This window comes from Palaemon carinicauda, chromosome 19 (assembly GCF_036898095.1).
Source record: "Palaemon carinicauda isolate YSFRI2023 chromosome 19, ASM3689809v2, whole genome shotgun sequence".
In the NCBI taxonomy this organism is placed as follows: Eukaryota; Metazoa; Arthropoda; class Malacostraca; order Decapoda; family Palaemonidae; genus Palaemon; species Palaemon carinicauda.
In genome coordinates this window covers 111,169,605-111,191,560 of record NC_090743.1, presented here as the reverse complement: position 1 = coordinate 111,191,560, position 21,956 = coordinate 111,169,605, and the positions used below count along the sequence as shown (strand labels likewise).

Sequence of the window (21,956 nt, the reverse complement as noted above, 5' to 3'; positions counted from 1 at the left end):
TGTGGTTGGTGCCGTGGAAGGGGTATCTCTCCCCTCGATGCCACTTTACAAGCAATAACTTAGTTCCTCGTTTATCTGCGGGAAGAAATGCGCCTTTCAGTCTCGGCAGTGAAAGGCTATCGCTCAGCCTTAAGTCTTGCCTTCAGGCTCAAAGGAATGGACATTTCCTCCCCGCTGAAACTGTCTCTTCTCATATGGAGTTACGAGCTTACCTGCCCTCAGTCGGAAGTGAGACCTCCTCTTTCGAACGTGGTTCGAGTTCTCAGGTCTCTTAAGAGACCTCCCTACGAACCACTACGCCAGGCTTCTGATCGCCACCTTACCTGGAAGACGGTGTTCCTGCTAGCTCTGGCCTCGGCCAAGCGATTCAGCGAACTTTATGGTCTCTCCTACGACGTCGCCCATTCAAGGGGATGGGGGGAGGTAACGTTCAGCTTCGTTCCTGAGTTTGTTGATAAGACTCAGAACCCGGGAGTGCCGGACCCAAGGTTCGACTCTTTCCAGGTTTCGAGTAGGTTCGACTTTCCAGGTTTCGAGTCTCCGTTCTGTAACAGATGACCCAGACCATCTCCTACTGTGCCCAGTCAGGAGTCTGAGGTTGTATCTTAAAAGAACAGCTGCAGTCCGCCCCCAGGTGCGAGCTTTGTTCGTGAGCACCGGGGAAACGAAGAGGAGGGTCACCAGGAATACCATCTCAGCCTGGATTCGTAAGGTAATCCACCTGGCCTTGAATCCTGACCCTCCTCCGTCACGTCGCCCTAGGCCGCATTACGTCAGGGGCATGGCTACGTCCCTGGCCTTCAAGAAGAACTTTTGGGTGACGCAGGTCCTGCAAGCTGGGGTGTGGAAGCGTCAGACCACCTTCACGGCCCACTACCTGCAAGATGTGACACACAGGAGGCTCGATACGTTCTCTATCGGCCCTGTGGTGGCTGCACAACAGCTGGTCTTACCTCAGGCTCCTTATTGGACAGGTAGCAGAAGGTTGAGGGCATTGTTACCCGGTTTTAGTCTGTGCGAATGAAAAGATCTGTCTGGCCCTTTTCTTTTCTTCATCCTCTCCTCCCTTGGAGAGAAACAGCATCCTGGGTCCTTTGCACAGCTGACCTCGAACCTCTGCAGGTAAACCCTGCTCCCTTGTGTTCCTAGTATTAAGTTGTAATACTGTCATGTCCCCATACCCTGACGAGGTGGTATTGGGAGAGTCCTAGCCTAGATTTCCTTCTGAAGAACTCCAGGTCAACTTCCTAGGATGAGTCACTGCTCACCTTCACACACAACTTACGTAGGCCGCAGCAGTCTCACAACTGCCTGCAAGGAGCAGGGGCCCCTCAACCCTTGAGTTCTTTTAACAAACTCGGGTTCGGGGCCCCCGGGCAAGCCAAAGCCAGTATGGCAGGGGACTTACCTCCCTTCCTAAGGGTTAAGTCACCCCATGTAAATAGCGTGGCTTGTATTTCAGTTACGGAGCAAATGACAAATTCGTAGATAATTTGTATTTTTCCTAACTATACAAACCTTAGCTATTTATAGTTATGTGCCCGCCAGCCCTGTCCCCCAAGATAAGTCCTACCTCTAAGTAAAGGGAGCTATTCACCTGTGTGTGTGAGGGGGGAGGGGTAGCTAGCTACCCCTCCCTACCCCCCCCGCTAACTAGCGATGGGGTAGGAAACCCTCGTTAAAACTTTATGGCTCGTCATTCAGCTACGCTGAAGTAATTACCCCATGTAAATAGCTAAGGTTTGTATAGTTAGGAAAAATACAAATTATCTACAAATTTGTCATTTTCGCTCTGAGGGGGAAGAGTGGCGAAATTGAAGGGGAGCCGTCATCAAGGTTACCCAGTGGATCCCCTTCCCGTACTACTACAGGTTCCAATATGGCTACCCATTCCTTGTAGCAATTGAACCATGGTGATACAGATAGAGTAGTTTCGCGTGGCGATTGTTATATAATCCTTTTCTTAGAAAAGGAGGGTGGATCCATCAGAACGATATGGCCATCTCACCCAAAAATTGATTTTTTGCTTTGCTTCAAAATCTGTTTTTTGGGCTCAAGCCATGTCGTCCTGATTGAAGTTTACCAGAGAATTGCTTGAAAGTACTGTATCCGTGGGTTTTTATAAGTGCCTCAACCTTGGGTCAGCTTCTATATGGTCGCCCAGACCACCGAAATATATGACGATACCGTTATACGTCATCACCAATAAGCATGGAACAATGTTAGTGCTTCCTGCCCCCTACTGGGAAATGTTGTACTTGACAGTAGAAACAACAAGGTTTGTATTCATATAGGAACAAATATAGAAATCATTCAGATCTTATGTTCACATAAGTACCCTCAAGCATGAACTTTACTTAGGAAAATAAGTAAAAAACTCTGTCTAATTTTATTTGACTACATTTGTGGCGAATAAGACGAAAATAAACATTTACATTTATTGAATAGACAAATTAAATGTAACAAATGGTGTATTAAAATGCAACAATAGAATTATACATCCAACATATGAAAGATAAATATATTTTTTACCTGAAAGGGAAGAAAAAATATAAGCCACTCTAAATCCGTTGAAAAATTATTAAGATAATTTCACTGTAAATGTTGGATAATTATCAACACTGCGTACAAGTGTACACATGGCACTGGTGTCATTGGTATAATTCTGCACCTATAAAGAACAGTCCTAGTGTCACCAGGGTGATACTTAATAGAAATGATATTGCACTGCAAGGTGTCAACACCTTTCCACCCGTATTGAAACAGTCCCAAACATTTCACTGTTCATCACAGCACTAGACGACAGGTTTCACAACACTACCTGCCGCTACCACAAAATGTTTTAAGACGTGCACTTGCTTCGCATAATGTTTATAGAAGACTGGAGGATTTCCAACCAGTGTATGAGCGGAGTCACTCAAAGTCCATATACTGAAAAAAGTTCAGTGAGGAAGCAATCTTTCTCGGATCATGACTTGCGGGTGTACTATCAGGATCCCCTCTGCGAATGAAGTAGGTGAGCTTCGCCCTCAGTTGTTTTAGGGATAAGTTTGATCCTGAGGTTTCGCCTTTGAAGAGCTGTCCTCCCCTGAAGTCTGAAGTTCTTCGAAGATAGACCTTTAGACACACTACTGGACATAAAGAGACATCTTCCTTCAGAGGGCAGATTCTCCAGGGACCCCACCTTTTGGTGGATAGCTCGTTTTTGGCGAGAAATGTAGGATCAGGAAAGAGATTCAGTTCTCCCATTTCTGTGAACTGAATATGGCCCTCGTCTCTTGATAGGGCTACTATTTCACTAACTCTAGCCCCTGAGGCTATAGCGAACAGGAATATCACTATTTGTGTGAGATCCTTTAGAGAGCAATCTTCATTGTTCAGGGTTGAACCATAGTGTAAGACTTTGTCCAGAGACCATGAATTGGGCTTCGGAGGGGCTGCTGGTCTAAGTCTAGCGCATGCCTTCGGAATCTTGTTGAAGATTTCGTTCGCCAGGTCCACTTGGAAGGCGTATAGAAGAGGTCTAGTCAAAGCTGACTTACACGTAGTTATCGTGGTGGCAGCCAAGCCTTGTTCATGAAGGTGGGTGAAGAAGGACAGGCAGAAGTATATAGAGATTTCCTTCGGCTTTTTTAAAAAAAGCAACCCGCTTCTTCCAGGATGATTCGTATTGTCTCCTGGTTGTCTTTGACTTGTATTCTTCTAGGAAGTCTATACTGTCTTTCGAGATCCCAAATCTTTTCTTGACTGCTAAGGCGAGAAAATGATGAGATGAAAGTTTTGGCTTCTCAGTGATGAAGCGAAGACAGTCGACTTCTGAACCAATTAGGATAGAGCTGGGTTCGGTAGATGGACCAGCCTCAGCTTCAGTTCCATCACCAGAGGGAACCAATTGCTCTTGGGCCGCTTGGAGTTCCCCTGAAGGATCTCAGCTTGTTGAGGACCTTTAGCAGGAGATTCGTTGGAGGGAACAGGTAGATCCGGGTCCATCTGTTCCAGTCGAGGGACATGGCGTCCGTCGCCTCTGCCAGAGAGTCATCGTATGGGGCTATGTATCGAGGTAGTTTCTTGTTGTTGCTCGTCGCTAAGAGGTCGATCTGCAGTTCTGGGACTTTTTCCAAGATGAAGGAGAATGAGTCTGCATCTAGGAACCATTCTGACTCTATCAGCTTTAGCCTGGATAAAGCGTCCGCCATCACATTGCGGAACCCTTGTAGGCAAACTGCCGATAAGTGCCATCTCTTCTTTTTCACTAAACGAAAAATGGCTAACATCACATGGTTGATGTGGGGCGATCTCGAGCCTTGTCGGTTCAGACATCTTACTATCACTCTGCTGTCCAAGACCAGCCTGATGTGGGCTAATCTTTGAGGGGATAGTTTCTTCAGCGTCAAGAGGACCGCCATGGACTCCAGAATATTGATGTGAAAGGTCTTGAACAGGGATGACCATGTCCCTTGGGCTTTCCTTTGTTGGGAGTGACCTCCCCATCCTTCCGTCGAGGCATCCGTGTGGATGGTCACCGATGGGGGAGGTGGTTGTAAGGGAACGGTCCTTGTTAGGCTCTTGACCTTCGACTACGGCTTGAGAAGTGATCGTAGTAAGGTCGGTACCGGTCTCTGTAGATCTCTTTGAGCATTTAATGCGTATATTCTCCAGACTCCTGACGCATCTTTCAGCTGTGCTCTTAGCAATGGGTCTGTTACTGCTGCAAACTGGAGAGAGCCCAGTACTCTTTCCTGTTGGCGTCTTGAGATCTTGTCTGATTTCAGTAGTCTCTTGACAGAACCTGCGATATCTCTCCTCTTCTTTGGTGGAATGGAGAAGCGGTGTGACTTCAAGTTCCAATGGATTCCCAGCCATTGAAACTCGTGAGCTGGAGAGAGGCGAGACTTTTTGTAGTTGATCTTGAATCCCAGATGTTCCAGGAACTGGATCACTTTCTTGGATGCTTGCAGACAAGCAGTCTTAGATGCTGCCCACACCAGCCAGTTGTCCAGGTATACTGCAACCTGAACGCCTTCTAGGCGTAGTTGTACGACTGCGTCCGCAAGTTTCGTGAAGATCCTTGGTGCTATGTTTAGTCTGAAGGGTATGGCTCCAAAGACATACTTTGTCTTCTGTAGCTTGAATCTTAGGTAGGAGGAGAGGGGCGGCTGACTGGAAAGTGCCAGTAAGCATCTGCCAGGTCTATTGAGACTGTGTACGCCCCTTTCGGTAACAGGGTCCTGATGTGTTGAAGTGTTAACATCCTGAAGTTGTTGTTCTCGATGAATTTGTTGAGTGGCGACAAGTCTAGAATGACTCTGAGTTTGTCCGAGTCCTTCTTGGGAACACAAAACAGTCTTCCCTGGAATTTGATGGACTTTGCATTCCTTATAACCTTCTTGTTCAAGAGTTCTAAGGTCTATTCTTCCAGTAAGGGGGTGGAGTGTTGGAAGAGCTGAGGAAATGAAGGTGGAGATCTGTTCCATTTCCATCATAGTCCATTTTTTATTAGGCTGTGGGCCCAGGGATTGAAGGTCCAACGATCCCGGAAGTGTTGGAGTCTCCCTCCTACCTGGAGCATCTCATTGCTTAGATGGTCCTAAAGGCTTGCCACCCTGACCGCGTCCTCTCCTTCCTCGTGAGGGGTTTCTTGAGGAGCCCCGTCAAGATCCTCTTCCTTTTGGGCGAAAGGTAGTGGTGTGCCTCTCAAACCCAGGGTTGAGGGCTGGTGACTGTGCTACCAGCTGTTGAGGCACCATCTGGAAGGGGGTCGGGGGTTGGGCGACCACCTGAGGCATCGCGGTCATGGTGACTATGGAATGTTGCTGAGCAGGCCAAGAAGGTAGACAAGGCTTCTTTGTCTTCCTCTTGGGTTGGGGACCAACATCCGGGGAAGACTTCCTCTTTGAGGAGATGCCCCACTTTTTGAGAAGGTTCCTATTCTCCGTGGCGGCTTTCTCTACTACCTCTTGGACCACTTCCTTTGGGAAGAGGTTTTTAACCCATATACAAGAAGTAATCAGCTTCCTGGGTTCGTGTTTCACCGTTGCACTGGCAAACACGAACTCCCTTCAGGCCCTCGTGGCCTTCAAGAAGGCATACAGGTCCATGTGCATCTTGGCCAGGACCGTGTACATATCTGGGGTGCTGGTATTGCCTCCACACATCTCTATGCAGTTCTGGAGGGAAAGGGTGGCGGCTAGCCTCTCCTTTGTCTCTTGCTCCCTTCGCAAGAGAAGGTCCGATAGCTTCGGTAGGTTCTCGCTGAACTGCTGTCCCGCGATATCTGCATCAAGTTTCCCTACTGAGAAGGTTAGGTGAACCTCCTTCCATTCTTTCTCATGTGTGGGCAAGGCCAGCGACAAAGGCCTACACTCCTCTAGTGTAGGGTATGGTTTGCCTGCATCAGCAGCCTTGAGGACACTCAGAAAAGCCTTCGACGTGAAGGGGAAGGCTCTCAAAGAAGGAGCAAGAAAGGTAGGGTGTATCTTGCTCAGTGCAGAAACTCGCGAGTTAGTGCATCCTGCCTTCTTCAGGCTACTCGTCAAGAGAGCCTGTGCCTTGTCGTGGTCGAATACCATGACCTCCTTTGGTTCCGTCAAATCTCTCGACGCTGGCTATTTCTTCAGCCGGATGAAGCACTGCGGATAAGCTGCAAAGTTAGGCCAAAACTCAATGTTGTCCAGGTGGAAGGCTCCCAACTTCTCCAAGATGTACTGTAGAGTTTGCCGTTAGTGATAGGCATAAACTCCGCATACCTCCAGGGATTGGTCTCGGAGCAGGGTGGCAGGTCCTTCACTTTGGGTCGCTTATAAGACCCTCGGGAGGTGACGATCCGAATCGCTTCGCAGAACTCTCTCGTCATCTTTTCTTTCAAATCTACGTTCTCCTTACGTAGATTTTCCATTAGAGTGGTAATGTGGTGTCGGTTCTACTGCCGGCACGGGCAGAAGGGGCTCCTCCGCGTCTGTCGAGTCATAGTCCTCATCTCCTCCGGGTGGTAGAATAGACTCTTCCTCAGGATCGTCTCGAAGAAGATCCTTCTCCGTGTGTGTGGACACTTCAGACATCCTTTCCTCCTGGTGGATGTCCATGCCTTGCAAGGCTTCACTGACATCAGCCTCGACTGCGATCTGGACGCAGGGAGGCCCGGGTCGTGCCTGGGGTACGACGGCATCATCTGTTGCCTATTGGAGAACAGCAAGCTTCGCATCCTATCGTTGGGGAGGTACGGTCCAGGAGAGTTCTTTTGGAACCCTCGTAACCATTTCCGAAGCTTATCACGTGCTGCATCCCTCGACTCTGTTGACTTGGGGTCGCCAAAACCCTCGGTCACCAAGGCCGAGCAGACGTTACAATCCTTGGGGTCCCAATACCTCAAGGTTTCGGTTGTCACTACGCAGGCGGCATGAGACCTGCACATAGTGTGACCACAAAAGTTCCTACTTTTGTGGTTACAGTACATCATCTCACATTTCAGTTTCTGGTCCTCCTGTAAAGAAGGGAAATTGAAATGAGTATGTGGTAATTTATCACACTTGATAAATTAAATGTTTTCTCATGCAAGAAAATTTTGGTATTATCTTAACTGTTATAGCTTAGGATAGTAAGCTAGAAAGGAAATAGGAAAGACACATACTTGTGCCTCCTGTCCTGCCCATTGCTGTGATCTCCCTCAATATTAATATTAGAATTTCCTTATTAAGGGAAAACTAGAGTAGAAGGGTTCTAACTTCTAGAGTTAAAACTAGTGCATACTAGCACTAACCCTTTCATAAAAGAGTATTAATATTGTGGGGAAAATATGATCTGATGACTATGATTCATCATTGTATTGAAGGAATACTTCACTTCAATATTATGATTGATCTTAACAATGGACTGTGAAAGGATACTGTACACAGGGTATGTTGGAAAATATAAACTACTGTATGATATATACTATAGTTTTCTGTCTGCAGTATGTACTATACTGCAGAAATACTGGCTATTGTATAAGTATATACTGTAGTTCAGCCGGCATGTTGCCGGCTAGGCTAGTACCTGGCGGCTCTAGCCGACAGAGAGAGAGAAAGCATGGAGGGAAGGGCTACCTTATTATTATAGTTTAGTACAATAAATAAGGGTGTTAGTACTACTGTCCCTACTGCCTTCTTCCAGAATGAAGGTTCAAATGGAACGTGGGAATGAATCATTCTAGCTTCCACCCAGCCACACGAAATGTTGCCGGCCATTGCCGGTTCCAGGGATGTGGATGGCAATCCAAGGGAGGACTGAAGAACACTCAAAAGACATTAGGGTCTCCCACCGGCAGCCGTCATGGCCAGCACAACCTTTCCCGGAGCCTTGCGTCCGTAGGGGAAGGTCATAGCGGCTATCAAGCTGCCTCTGTAGGAGCCCGGCCGGCACCACAGCCCACCCGGAAAGCGGGTAGATTGTAGAACACCGGCCAAAGACATGCGATGGCTAGGCTATCGCTAAAGGACAGAGAGGGGCAGGGAAAGGGTCTTTAGTGTGTTGTGTCGGGAGAAGGCGGCAGGGTTGCCGGCCATTCCAGTCACAAATCAGAAACATCGTTTCAATATCAGCGCCGTCCTGGGCGGCAGAAGAATATCTATTCTTCAGCCCAGGACCTTGCTGAAACAAGACTCGTCTTCTAGACCTCAAGGGAGAAGGTGGCGGCATTGTACTACTACTTCGTATGCGGTCTAGGGAAGCAAGGCTTCCTATGCCTGCAACTGTAAGCCAGCAGGGGAGTGACTACTCCCCCAGCAGCCGAGTTGCCAGCATAAAGACTGAATACTCTTGAGTTACTGTTGTAAAACCAAGCCGGGATGCTCGCCGACAAGAGGAAAGACAGGAAACACTAGCCTAGGAAAGCCAGAGTATACTAATCTATGGCAAGACCAAGATAGGGTTGTCGCCTGATGGCAGCACTCAGAGGGAAGGAGAGTTTACCCTTAATTTTCTAAAAGAGACGAATATCGAATTATATAAATAATTCTAAGAGATATACTATCTCTTGTTGAATTGATAAAACGATACGCGAGGGTAAACGGGGATAATGTACGAAAGTATAATAAAGCGTGTAGACTATGCTACCCCAGCGCAGGGCGAGATCTCAGCTACGCTATATCACTGAGAGACTAATGTATACGATCGTTACATTTAAGGAAGAGGAAATATATATGTGCATGATCTTATCTTCACTTGTATAATTTTGTCTAAATAGCTATAATTCATTAAAGCTAAATACTGGGAACGTCGTTCTACTGACTAAATAAGGCATGTATGGCGAACGACAGCGTCCTAAAAGGCGCCTCCGGTTACCGGCTACCGGCTACACTCCGATAAACACATCTAAGTTATACTAATTTAACTGTGAGACGGGAGCTAAAAATTTTACACAGGAAAGATTTAATACTCAACTTTCCAGAGGCAGAAGATGGTGGAGAATGCATTATAAATCCTCGAAATTAGCGATGTAGAACACTAGAGCAAGCGGGAGTACACTGTGCGCAATTCGCTACAAAACAAGGAATGGATAGCCATATTGGAACCTGTAGTAGTACGGGAAGGGGATCCACTGGGTAACCTTGATGACGGCTCCCCTTCAATTTCGCCACTCTTCCCCCTCAGAGCGAAAACTCTATTCAGGGTGAAGATTGCCATGTGTCGTATCAAGAAATACGTCCCCTGATATTATGCGATGTCCTTAAGAAAAATTTGTTCCGTAACCGAAATACAAACCACGCTATTTACATTGGGTTTACCTTTTGGCGTAGCTGAAATGGCGAGCCATTAGAATTTAACGAGGGTTTATTACCCCCGCGCTAGTTAGCAGGGGGGTAGGGGAGTGGTAGCTAGCTACCCCTCCCCCCCTCACACACCGGTGAACTGCTTCACTTTCATTTTTGGCTCGGACATGGACAGACGTCTCTGTCTTTGTCCTCGCTTGGCAGCCATTGTTTGTTTTGTCTTTACTTAATCACTTACTTTTCTTTTATTCAATATACTGTATATATAAACATTTTTTCATGTTTATGTATATATTGGAGTATAGAAATCAGTAAGTTTCCTTTTCAGAGTTTGTGCTTGTGTGTGTAGTGTACGATATCTCCGTGGAGCCCTCGGCAGTTAGGCCACCATGGTGTAATTTCATGGGTCGCGATTGAGTTTGACTTCGGTCTTTCTCTCTCTCTTGAGGTCGTTCACCCTTTTATTACGTTACTTTTACTACGCCTTTGTAGCTTCCTTCCCGTGTGGGGGGGTTGCTACGCCGTACGTTTTGTCTCAATTAGTTTATGAATCTAATTGTATTTGTTGATTTTTCAGCTTTGTAGAACGATTCCTTTCGGGGTTTTCGTTCTTTCTTTAGTGTTCATTCATTTTTAAATTACATAATTACATAGTTACATAATTATAATTGTTATAATTCTGTGTTGGTTACAGCTCTCCTTCCGTGAGTGTAAGTGGTTGTGGGGGCACGTGCCTGTTGTGTTATTCTTGTGTTCCTTTCCCTCGGGATTCCTCTTCGGAGCCCTCCCGGGGGGAATGAATATTAACTAATGATTTTTGTTTTATTTTTCACAGTTACCGATCTAGTTCGTTTCTGTAATGTGACAATGGAGTGAGCTGTCTTGTTGAGGCCTGGGGATTCGGCTGTTGCTGCCTCCCCTATAGATCTTCGTCAGGGGCGTGTCTCCTTCTCCTGGAAGTACTCCCGTCACGATTGACAGCTCTCCAGTTCACTTTAGAACACTCAGGAGGCTCGCCTCCTTGGGTGGGTAATATTCCTTCCGAGGGAAGTTTTTCCTGTCCAGGCTGGAGTTTTTCTCCTTTGGGGGGTTCTTCTCTTGCCTTTTTTTCGTGGGACTATGCTCTTGGTGCTGAGCGGTCGCACCTGCAGTTACGCTCAAGGGGCTGGGCAACTGCAGGAGCCCCTCTTCGGGGGATTGCTCCTTTTAGGTCACTGGCTGACCCGTCTCTTCTACGAAGTGTTTCTCTTTCGTTCGTGAGAGAGTACACTCATAGAGTCTCCTCTTCGGAGGACTCTTCTGCTGTTGGCCGCCTTCGCCGTAAGGCTCACCGTCCGCTACGTCGTAAGGGCCTCCCATCTCCCTATAAGGGTGCTAAGAGGCGCCTTTTTGAATCTCCGTTTGCAGCCTACAACTCCTTCTTCTTGATCTTCCGCCCCTGGTGCAGATGGACAGCAGTCTGACCTTGTCCTCCGACGTGCAACGGTCTTCCCGACGGACAACGGTCTTCCAACGGACATCAGTCTCCTGACGGACAGACAACGGTCTTCCGACGGACATCAGTCTCCCGACGGACAACGATCCCTTCGGGGCTAAGGGTTGCCTCCCACGGGGGTTCTTCCCTTGCGTGTCAGGGTTCCCCTGCGCGCCCTTCTGCAGTGTTCTCTCCTGCTCATCAGCGCTTTCCTGATCGCTAGCGCGCTCCTGTTCGCCAGCGCTCTCCTGTTCGTCAGCGCTCTCCTGATGATCGTCTCTGCTGTTCCTGTTGGTTCCTGTTATGCGCCCACTTTCGCCATCGATCTGCCACGTGTGTCAGTTCCCCTGGACACCATCAGTAGCGATCTAGCGCTCGCCTGCTGTGGACCACGATCTACGGTAGCTGAGTCTTACCGTAGATCTTCCTCCTGCTCGCCAGCGCTCACCTTTACTTCTGTCCTTCTGTGCGCCAGCTTTCTTCAATCGCCAGCGCACATCTGCGCGCCCTTTTTGCCACGCACCAATGGGCGCCAACGGTTTTTTCTGACCGTCTAGGATCGCCTGATTAACAGCTTGCTTCAGCGTTCACCTTCCTGATGCACCTGCGCGCCTTCTGTTACCGCGATGCGCTCTAACCATCACTAGTCTCTTACGCGTTAGCGATCGCCTACGTGCCCGCGCGATTCTTCGCCTGCGTGCTAGCGTTTTGTTAACGCACCGCCGCTCGCCAACGCGCCGTCGCTTGCCGACGCGCCATCGCTTGCCGACGCGCCATCGCTTGCCAACGCACCTTCACTCTCCTACGGGCCATCGCTCGCCAGAACGGGCCATCGCTCGCCAGAACGGGCCATCGCTCGTCAACGCGCCATCGCTCGTCAACGCGCCATCGGTCTCCCGACCGCCTGCGCCCACGTGCCTGCGCGTCCACACGCCCACGTGCCCGCATGCCTACGCTCATGCGCGACCGCGCACGCCTACGCTCATGCGCTCCAATGTTCGCCCGCGCGCGAACCAACAGTATTCCATCGCGCGGACCGACGGTATTCTGTCGCGCGGACCGACGGTGTTCCGTCGCGCGGACCGACGGTGTTCCGTCGCGCGGACCGACGGTGTTCCGTCGCGCGGACCGACGGTGTTCCGTCGCGCGGACCGACGGTGTTCCGTCGCGCGGACCGACGGTGTTCCGTCGCGCGGACCGACGGTGTTCCGTCGCGCGGACCGACGGTGTTCCGTCGCGCAGACCGACGGTGTTCCGTCGCGCGAACCGACGGTGTTCCATCGCACGAACGTCGGTTTGATTCCTGCAGTATCCATTGCTCGCCTACGGGTCATCGCTCGCCAACCACCAGCTCTCGCCCTTCCTACCACCCTCGCCCTCCTTCTGCGCTCCTTCGTGCACTTTCGTTTGCGCTCCTGCGTGCCCGCTCATGGGCGCTTCCACGTTCAGCCACACACAAATCTTTTATTTACCATCGCGCGAGCGCCAGGGCGACCGCGACAGCGATTCCCGTGGGGGTTTCGCAACATGGCCAGCCTGGCGAGTCTTCTGAAGCGTATTTCCAGAACACGGTCCTCACCCCGTAAACGCAGAGCATGGCACATGCAAGAGCAGGAAGAATCTTCAGGGAGGTCTGAGCAACATTCTTCTTTCCAGAACCTGGGTTAGCCCTTCCCCGTCCTTCCCTGGAAGGGTTTTGCCAGGGAGCTTTCCGTTCGAGATTTTTCTGTCGGCCAAGGGGTGACTGGTTTACCCCTTCCTCTTCTCCATCTCGTGAAAGGGGCTTACCAGGTCCTTTCCCTCCTCGGTTGCGACCCGAGGTTTTGTACAAGGAAGCTCCAGGAAGATCATGGGTACTTTCCTCCTCTCGGGCTCAAGCACCTTGGCGTTTCGTCGCCAAGTTTCGAACTTGCGGGCAAGCTCGATGTTGGACCATCTGGACACAATGACCGAGGGCTTCCTCTCGGGTGTCTCATCCGTGGATGTTGACAAACTCAGACACCCTTCCATCCGTGAGAAGAGCTTGTTGTGCCCAAGGACAGAGACATAAACAGCGTTTGTGCGGAGGAAGTCGACTTCCGCTTTCACTCCTCCAAGGCGCTTTCTTCCAGACCCTGCAGGGCTCCAGCGCCTCTTTCTTTCAGCCTCGTCGGCCTAAGTTATCGGATCGGCTACGGCAACTAAGACAAGGTGTCCAATAGCAGTCCCCTCCTGTCAGGAACAGGTAGCACGGGAGGCTCTCCCGGGGGGGCATAATCCTAGAGGGAGCGGCAGAGTTCACGAACTCTAGGATTGGCAACCCCCCCTTGCAGGTCTCACGCTGCGAGGATGCCTAAGGTTACTCATCCGGATAACAGCTTCCCGATGCCGATTCCTGCACGATATCCGTGATCAGCCAAGGATATCGCGCCTGCCGTCTCTGTCAGCGAATTCAGTGTCATTGAACCTCCATGCCATGGGGTCGGCAAGAGTTTTGCCCGTTTGGGCAGAATGATCCATGCCTTAGGAGAGGGTCCTCCATAGGATCGTCGACGGCTTCACCTCCCCGGCTTCTTCAGTCGATCCTTTTTCGTAGGAAAGCATCTGAGACGGGAATTCCGTAGTCGACCTCTCAGCTCTGATCAAGTTTGTCGAACAAACTTCGTCCAGCGTGGAACAGCAGAATCGATCAGACTGGTAACGAGGTGGCAGGACTCCTTAGGCCCTGGATCGAAAGGACAGGTACTTTCAGTTTCCATTCCATCCATCTTCCAGGAAGCTCTTGGAATTCAGCCTAGACTACAGGTGTTCCTGCTTATCCCTTTTACCCCCAGGCTATTTGGAAATTTCCAACCCTTAACCCCCCAAGGGGTTATTTTTTTCCCAGCACATTTTGCAGTATATTTTTTTTGAATTGCTCTAACAGCCTTAATTTTTGTCATAGATAGGTCAGGTTGGTCTCATTCTCTTGGAAAATGCCTGAATTTTCTAAAAAAAAAAATGATCAAAAATATGAAAAAAAAAAATTTATAGCATTTTTTTGCAAGGACATACCGGTACGTCCATGGGGGTAAAGGGATGGCTTTTGTGAAACGTATCAGTACGACCTTTGGGGGTAAAAGGGTTAAGATGCGGTGTGGCGATCCCGCTGTGGCATCGCAGGTTTTTCCCCAGAGAACTCTCCCTGCTTTCCTCATGGCCGCTCAGGAGCAGGCTTCCGCCTACTTCGCCTTTTGGAGGTCTGGTCAACTCCGGTAGGCTCGGGTTCGACCTTCTTCAACGCCGGGACAAGCTTCCGGATCTTTACCATGAGTGAGGGATCATGGTAATTTGCTAGGAGCCTTCTCTACTTCTGCCTCAACATCTGGAGTATCTAGCCATGATATTGAGTTTGCTAGGAGCCTTCTCTACTTCTGCCTTAACATCTGGAGTATCTAGCCATGATATTGAGTCAACGGCCTTACCACATTGGAAACCCCGCTTCCCGTCTGTCCAGCGAGGTTAAGCAACGTCGGGTCTGGTCGGTACTTGGATGGGTGACCGCCTGGGGACGCCAGATGCTGTTGCCTCCTCCTCCGAGCCTTCCCTTCAGTTGACTGTGGCAATGCTGAGGAGAGTCGCAGTACCTGTTCTCAGTCAAGCAGAGCTTTCAGCCCTACCTTGGAACGTTTCCTAGGTCTCTTTTCCTCATTTGACCCGTCTAAAGTCCCGAACGGTCGCCTCAGGATAAGTTCCCTGTGGGGCAGCCCAAGTTCTGGTGGTTTCAAAGCAACGATTAACCGGACTTTCTGGCCCCTATGGGACCAGCGGAACGATTAGACCTGCAATGGGTGTTGACCTATGGAACTTCTTGATGGGAGTGGATATTCTCGTCCTTTCCCCACATTTTTTATGCTGTTCTCGGACTCGTCAAAGGAAAGGGGGGGGGGCATGTTCCGGTTCAGGCCTATGTTCAGGACCTGAAGGATACCTCTCCATCATTCAGGCAGGCTTAGGGGCCGTAGTCTGGCCCCTCTACAGATCCTACAGCTCCTGCCGAGCGACGTTTTCATGGTACTGGCGTATTCCAACCAGCAAGGGACGCATTTTCATACCTTCGCATCTTGCAGTAGAGATACTGAGATAATTTGAGATCCTCTCAATACCACTATTGGCTCGCTCATTCCGGGCAGAGGAATGTTCTCTCCGTCTATCTGAGCAGAGCCTCGTAGATAGAGTGTACCTGGGGGTCTTTGGCCTTTAGTAACCAGCAAGTCCTGGCCTGGGGGACCTGATCGCGACAGCTTGGAACCTCAAGCTTCCGCTGTTCTTCCCTCCAGTCTCAGACTCCAAGACTCTTTGGCAAGATGCATTCCGGTGATGGTGGGACAACATCGACGCCTGCGTCTTCCCTCCTTTGTTGTCTGTTGAGAATGGGTCTCAACAAGACCAGGTTGTCTGTCAACCTTTCAATGGCCCTGAGAGCTCCACTGGGACTATACGCAGAACGGTTTCCGGACCCTCTGCTTCCCCTGACGGAACTCCCGGGAGAGCTTCTCCCATGGCACAGGCTACTCAAACAACCACACTGCAACATCTTTCACGAGCCGGGGCATCGCTTCGGCTTCACGCCTGGAGACACTACGCCTCCTCCTCAAGAAGAGACAACCCGCTACAGTCGCGGGGCGGAGGTCGCGTCATCTGTGATAGTCATCCGCAGGGGTCTACCAGGCGAAGTGGAGAGAGTTCTGTGGTTGGTGTCGTGGGAGATATACCTCTCCCCTTGAGGCCTTTTCTCCAGCAATAACGAACTTATTGCTTTTTGGCGGGAGGAAACTCCTTTCCGCTCTCGGCAGTGAAGCCTGTCGCTCAGCCTTTCCCTGGCCTTCAGGCTGAAAGGAATAATCTTTTTCCTTCCCGCTGGACCTTTCCTCGCTCATGTGAAGCTGCGAACGTCCCTGCCCCCAGTCGGAGTGAGACCTCCAACATGGAGCATGGTTCGGACTTTTTAGTCCCTTAAGAGATCTTCTCAAGACCCATTACGTCAGGCCTCTGATCGTATTCTGTCTTGGGGCTCCTGCTCATTCTGGCCGCGGCCAGTGTGTAAGCAATCTTCTTGGTCTCGTACGACTCCGCCCTTTCTAAGGAATGGGGGAAGGCAACATTCAGGTTCGCTCCTGAGTTGTTGGCTAGACTCAGAATCTTGGGTTCCCGGCCCTTCGGTCCAATTCCTTCAAGATTTCGAGTCACCATTCTGTATCAGATGACCCAAAACCTCCTCCTCCTTGCCAGTAAAGGAATCGAGGGGTTATCTTTGGGGACAGCTGCAGTTTGTCCTCACGTGCAGCCGGGTTGGGAGCACAAGAAGGACACGGGGGAGAGTCACCAGTATACCTCTTCAGCCCGGACTCAAGGACATTCATCTCGACCTGAATCCAGACCCTCCCCCGTCACGTCGCCCTACAGCACGATGTCAGATACATCGCAACGTCCCTCGCCTTCGAGTAATACTACTGTGACGCAGGTGCTACAAGCTGGAGTCTGGAAGCGTCTAATGACCTTCGCAGCCCGCTTCCTGCAGGATGTGACCCACAGGAGTATCGATACGTTTCTATCGCTCTGTGGTGGCTACACAACAGCTGGTCTAACCTCAGGCTCCTTTTTGGACAAGTAGCAGAAGGTTGAGGGCATTGTTATCAGGTTTTAGTCTGCATGAACGAAAGAAGTATGTCTGGCCCTTACTACTTTCTTCATCATCCCCTCTACTGGGAAGCAGCATCCTGGTCTCTGCATAGCTGACCTCAAACCTCTGCAGGTAAACCATGCTTCCTTGTGTTCCGAGTATTGAGTCAATACTGTCGCGTCCCCCATACCCTGACGAGGTGGTATTGGGAACGTCCTAACCCTGAGTTCCTTCTGGAACTCCAGGTCAACTGCCTAGGACAGGTCACACTTCTTCCTTCACACACAAGCTTATGTAGGCCACACGGTTCCTTGCGGAGCAAGGAACTTGTGAGGTGCAGGGACTCCTTTTCTCGAGTGCGACTCACTCGGATTCTGAGTTCCCGGGTAAAGCCAAAGCCAGTATGGCTGGGGACTTTCCACCCTTCCTAAGGGCTAAGTCACCCAATGTAAATAGCGTGGATTGTATTTTGGTTACGGAACAAATGACAAATTCGGAGATAATTTGTATTTTTCCTAACCATACAAACCTTAGCTATTTACGTATATTTGCCCTCCAGCCCTGTCCCCCAAGACAAGTCCTACCTCTAAGTGAAAGTGAAGCAGTTCACCGGTGTGTGAGTGGGTGAGGGGTAGCTAGCTACCACTCCCCTACCCCCCTGCTAACTAGCGCGGGGGTAATACACCCTCGTTAAATTCTAATGGCTCGCCATTTCAGCTACGCTAAAAGGTAAACCCAATGTAAATAGCTAAGGTTTGTATGGTTAGGAAAAATACAAATTATCTCCGAATTTGTCATTTTAAGGATACTCGCGCCAGGAGTTAGAATTCTGAAGACCTATGGTCAATTCTCTGGGAGTATCACTGTAGCCAAATATACCTTAGAAAGCTGCCAATAGGAAGCTTCCATCAGGACGACATGGCTTGAGCCCAAAAATATTCGTGTATATATGTATAAATGGAAATATACTTTTATGTAGTTAGAAACTTCTAACTTCAATTACTTTTGACAACGTATCCGGCGGCCTCCGCCGTAAGAGAGTTGTCATTGTGTTGATACTACTCCCCTACCTTGCCGCCCTCCCCTGCGTGGATGGTCGGCAGGTTCTCAACACTCCTGTGTGTTTGTTTCATTACTTGAGTTAAAGTTTATAACAGTTCAGCTCCCTTTTGAGGTATTATCTTACAAGGAAGGTGACTTATTTCCCAAATAGTTCATCTTGTGCAGCAGAGCATGAACTGTAATTAATCACAATTTTTTTTTTCTTTTCTGCAGATAGCAGCGACGTAGAACACAAAGCCGATGGTTTCGGCCGCCCTGTTTATTATCCTGCGCTTCATGTGGTTTCTCGTAAGCTGCCCACGTTACAAGGTAGCAATCATTGTCAACCTTCAACTTGAACATGGCTTCTGCTATCTCGTCGCCGAAGACTGTGCTTCTTCCCCTTGAACTGCGGAAAAGCAAGTATAAAGCTTGTTCCTCCTTCGAGGGGAACTTCTCTCTCTCGTGCGCGAGATTGTTATGCCTCCACTTTTTACCCATAGAGCTGTTAGAAAGCTTGTCTTGGGCGATGTCCTCCTTCTGGAGGACTTCTCGAGATATTGTTACGCCTACGCTTTTTTCCCATAGATTGGGAGAATGCTTGTCTTAGAAGATGTCCTCCTTCGGGAGGACTTCTCTTTCGTTCGCGAGTGAGATATTCTTACGCCTACGATTTTTTCCCATAGAGCTGGGAGAAAGCTTGTCTTAGGCGATGTCCTCCTTTGAGAGGACTTTCCCTTGTTCGCGAGAGAGATATTATTACGCCTAGGCTTTTTTCCCATAGAGATGGGAGAAAGCTTGTTTTAGGTGATCTCCTTCGGGAGAACTTTCCTCTCGTTCGTGAGAGATAACTTGTAGGAGTTTGCTGATCCACCAGGGGCGGTGGCAGAGCTTTCTCCGAAGCGGGTTTCCCCTTTGGGGGAACGAGTCTCTCGTTCTCGAGAGAAGACCGCCTCTGGGCATAAGTGGTCCTCCCTTACGCTTATGGTTCTCCTCCAGGGGCGGAGCGAGAGCCTTTTCTTAAGCAACGTTCTCCTTCGGGAGAACAAACCTCCCCTACTGAGGTGTTATCTGAACCTGCTGGTTCTCCTTGAACCTTCGGGGTCTCGTTACGATCACCCTTTGGGCTGGCATGATCGTGAGCCTTTGGGCTCTTGTCATGTTGATACTGCGGGTTCTCATGACAGTAGGAGTCCTTTGGGACTCTGTCGCGCTGATCCTTCAGGCTTATGCGACTCGAAACCTTCGGGTTTCTGTTACGCTGAACCTTCGGGCTCTTGTAACGATGGTAACATTGAGCCTGCGGGACCTCGTGCCATTAGTCACGCTGACCTTTCGGGGTCTCGTGGCAGAGGAACTTCGGGGTCTCGTAACTTTAGTTACACTGAACCCTTGGGGTCTCGTAACTTTAGTCACTCTGATACTTCTGTGTTTTGTGACAGGGAAACTTCGATTTCTCATTACGCTGACCCTTCAGGGTCTCTCAACACAGGCTGTTATGCCTTAGGTCTCTCGTGCCCTTAGTCACTGATCCTTCGGGGGCTCGTGACAGAGGAACTTCGGTTTCTTGTTGCGCTGACCCTTTGGGGTCTCGCAACATAGTATACACTGAACCTTCGGGTTCTCGTGACCCTAGTTATTATGAGTCTTACTCTTATGACATAGAGTTTTCGGACTCTCGTTATGTTGAGCGTTCGCGCTCACACAACTTACGCTACCGTGAACCTTTGGGTGATCGTAGCAATGAGTTCTCTTCTAAGTGCCAAGAGTTTTACTCTTACGACAGAGAGTTTTCAGACTCTTGTCACGCTGAGAGCTCGCACGCGTGTCCATCTTGGTTCGTGCTCTCGTATTTTAATCTTACGACAGAGAGTTTTCGAACTCGTCGCGCGTGCTCACATAGCCATCTTTGTACGCGCCCGCATAACCATCTTGGTACGCGCGCGCGTAACCATCTCGGTGCGTGCGGCCAACTTTACGCGTGTGACCATGGTCATCAAGAGTTTTACTCTTATGACAGAGAGTCTTCTGACTCTCGTCACATAAAGGGTTCGCGTGCAATTAGCGCAAAAACTCGAAGGGATGCCTTCTGCCTAGGGGTTTCCTTCTCTCTACAGGTAACGATGACACAGTTCCTTTAGGTTCTGGTCTTATGAACCATGGTGGGTTCACGTAACACGATTCCTGAAGATTAAATCAGGAATCAGCGACAGAGTTTCTGCTGGTTCTCCTCACAACATCCATTAGGGTCGTGAGAAAGGAATTCACAAATAGATTCTGAACCCCTAGGTTCTCATCGTGCCGAATCTCTTGGTTCCCGCTATCCAGAGTTTTTTTTTTCTTTTTTTCCCCTGAAAACTTTATGGTCAACCTCCCCCATTCCCTACGGGATGGGTTTTCTAAAAGCGTGACTTAATATGTCACTCTACACTCCCAGCTGATTACTATGTCAGCTAGGCTGGTTTTGCCAGCACCGATCCTTTCATTTTCGAACGAACCACCGTCATCTTCCCTCCACCCTCCCACTTCGAGTGGTTGGGTTAGCAGACGGAAATTAGCGGGGAATGAAAAATTCTTTACATTGCAGCTCATTTCCCCTGGCAGGCCTAGCCTGAATTAGATGGTAGTTTTCTCATCAGCGAGAAAGCGTTCGATGGCAACTCCTTTGGGTAAGCGGTCAATGGGAATTATGTCTGGTCTTCTTGAAGCAAACCCCCACATACGAGACTTCACCCTTTTCGGGAGACTCATTCCTGAGAAGTTTTACAGAACTTCAATGGGTGTTGTTAAAACTTCATGAAGGCCGTAAAACTTCCCAAAACATTCGCTCTATTCAAGACAAAACCGTGAGTTTATTATCATAGACTCAGGTTCTACTGTTTGATTGAGTCAGCTGCTCCTGTTATTGTACCTTGGGTACGACGACTTACCGTTTTACACAATAGACTTCTAAGACTTTCTATTCTACCCTTAAAGGGTTATTATCTCAAACAATTAGTACCGAAGGAGCAGTGTTAGCCTACGTTTTAGAACTAGAGCAACAGCGTTGGCAGCTTTTCATTACGTTTACGAACGTTTGAAACCTCGGCCACGGGGAACCAGACATCCTTGTCTGTGCATGAATGCTGGCTTGCTCCTCCCATAAAGAGGAGGATCAAACCAAAGGAGAAATGATCGCGTTTATAACTGTATATTTTGTTTGAGAACATGTGGGCTCTCATTCAAAAAATTATTACAGCTAGTCAACGATCAAGAATTCCTTGGGCAATAATGTTAAGGTTCGTCGGAACCGGATTCGTTGCAAACGTTTCCTGAAGGCAGAGATTACGCATGCGCTAGCACAGACGGGCAAGTACATATGCCTGCAAGCGATCTTCCTGCCAATAAGGGCTATATACATCTTGCAATTAGAACTCCGTTCTGTTAAGTTGTGTACAGTAGTTATATCCCTTACTGAAACCAGGTTATTCAGTACATTACTTGGTTACTTTCCTGTAACCAGACATACGGCATTTACGTTCTTATAGACATTTTTTCCTTTCTCCTGATCGGAAATCTTAGTCTCCTACAAAGGCTTTGGCTGGAAACTTCTCATAAGCATATTTGTTCCCTAGTAGGGAACATTTAATAAAAATGCTAGTTTACCGATCGGAGATGGAGAAGTACGAACGTTTTTGTCCTAAGAAGGAGAAACCTCCGTTACAAACGTTTTCAACGTTCTCCAACTGAGTTCCGGACATGACTATCAAGTCAAGCTACACATGTATGCTTGTCATGCTCACAGTTTGGTGTTACTACTCCGTAGTAGACTTATGCTTATTACCCATCCAACAAAAGATTGAAGATACGCCTCAATCCCCTCTTGAGGTTGGTTGGATGGGTTCGGTTATAACCGTACAGTCTACTGTCCGGAAAGCGATCTCTATGGAGATTCGCCTTTATATCAAAAGCTTTACGGATTAACTGGTTTACTGTTTGGTATCGGTCTTATTCGGCCAACCACACTATATTGGTGGCAGTTGGAGGGAGAACAGGCTGTTCCCCTTCATTGCAA

At 49.1% G+C, this 21,956-nt stretch overlaps 1 protein-coding gene and 1 pseudogene across 1 annotated transcript in view; both read left to right on the top strand.

Annotated features, from left to right (window-relative positions):
• The window catches only part of ArgRS-m (arginyl-tRNA synthetase, mitochondrial), a 644,356-nt gene that overhangs the window by 13,805 nt on the left and 608,595 nt on the right, over positions 1 to 21,956 (top strand). The gene's annotated exons all lie outside the window — the stretch shown is intronic.
• Positions 14,650 to 14,768, top strand: LOC137659337 (5S ribosomal RNA; annotated as a pseudogene).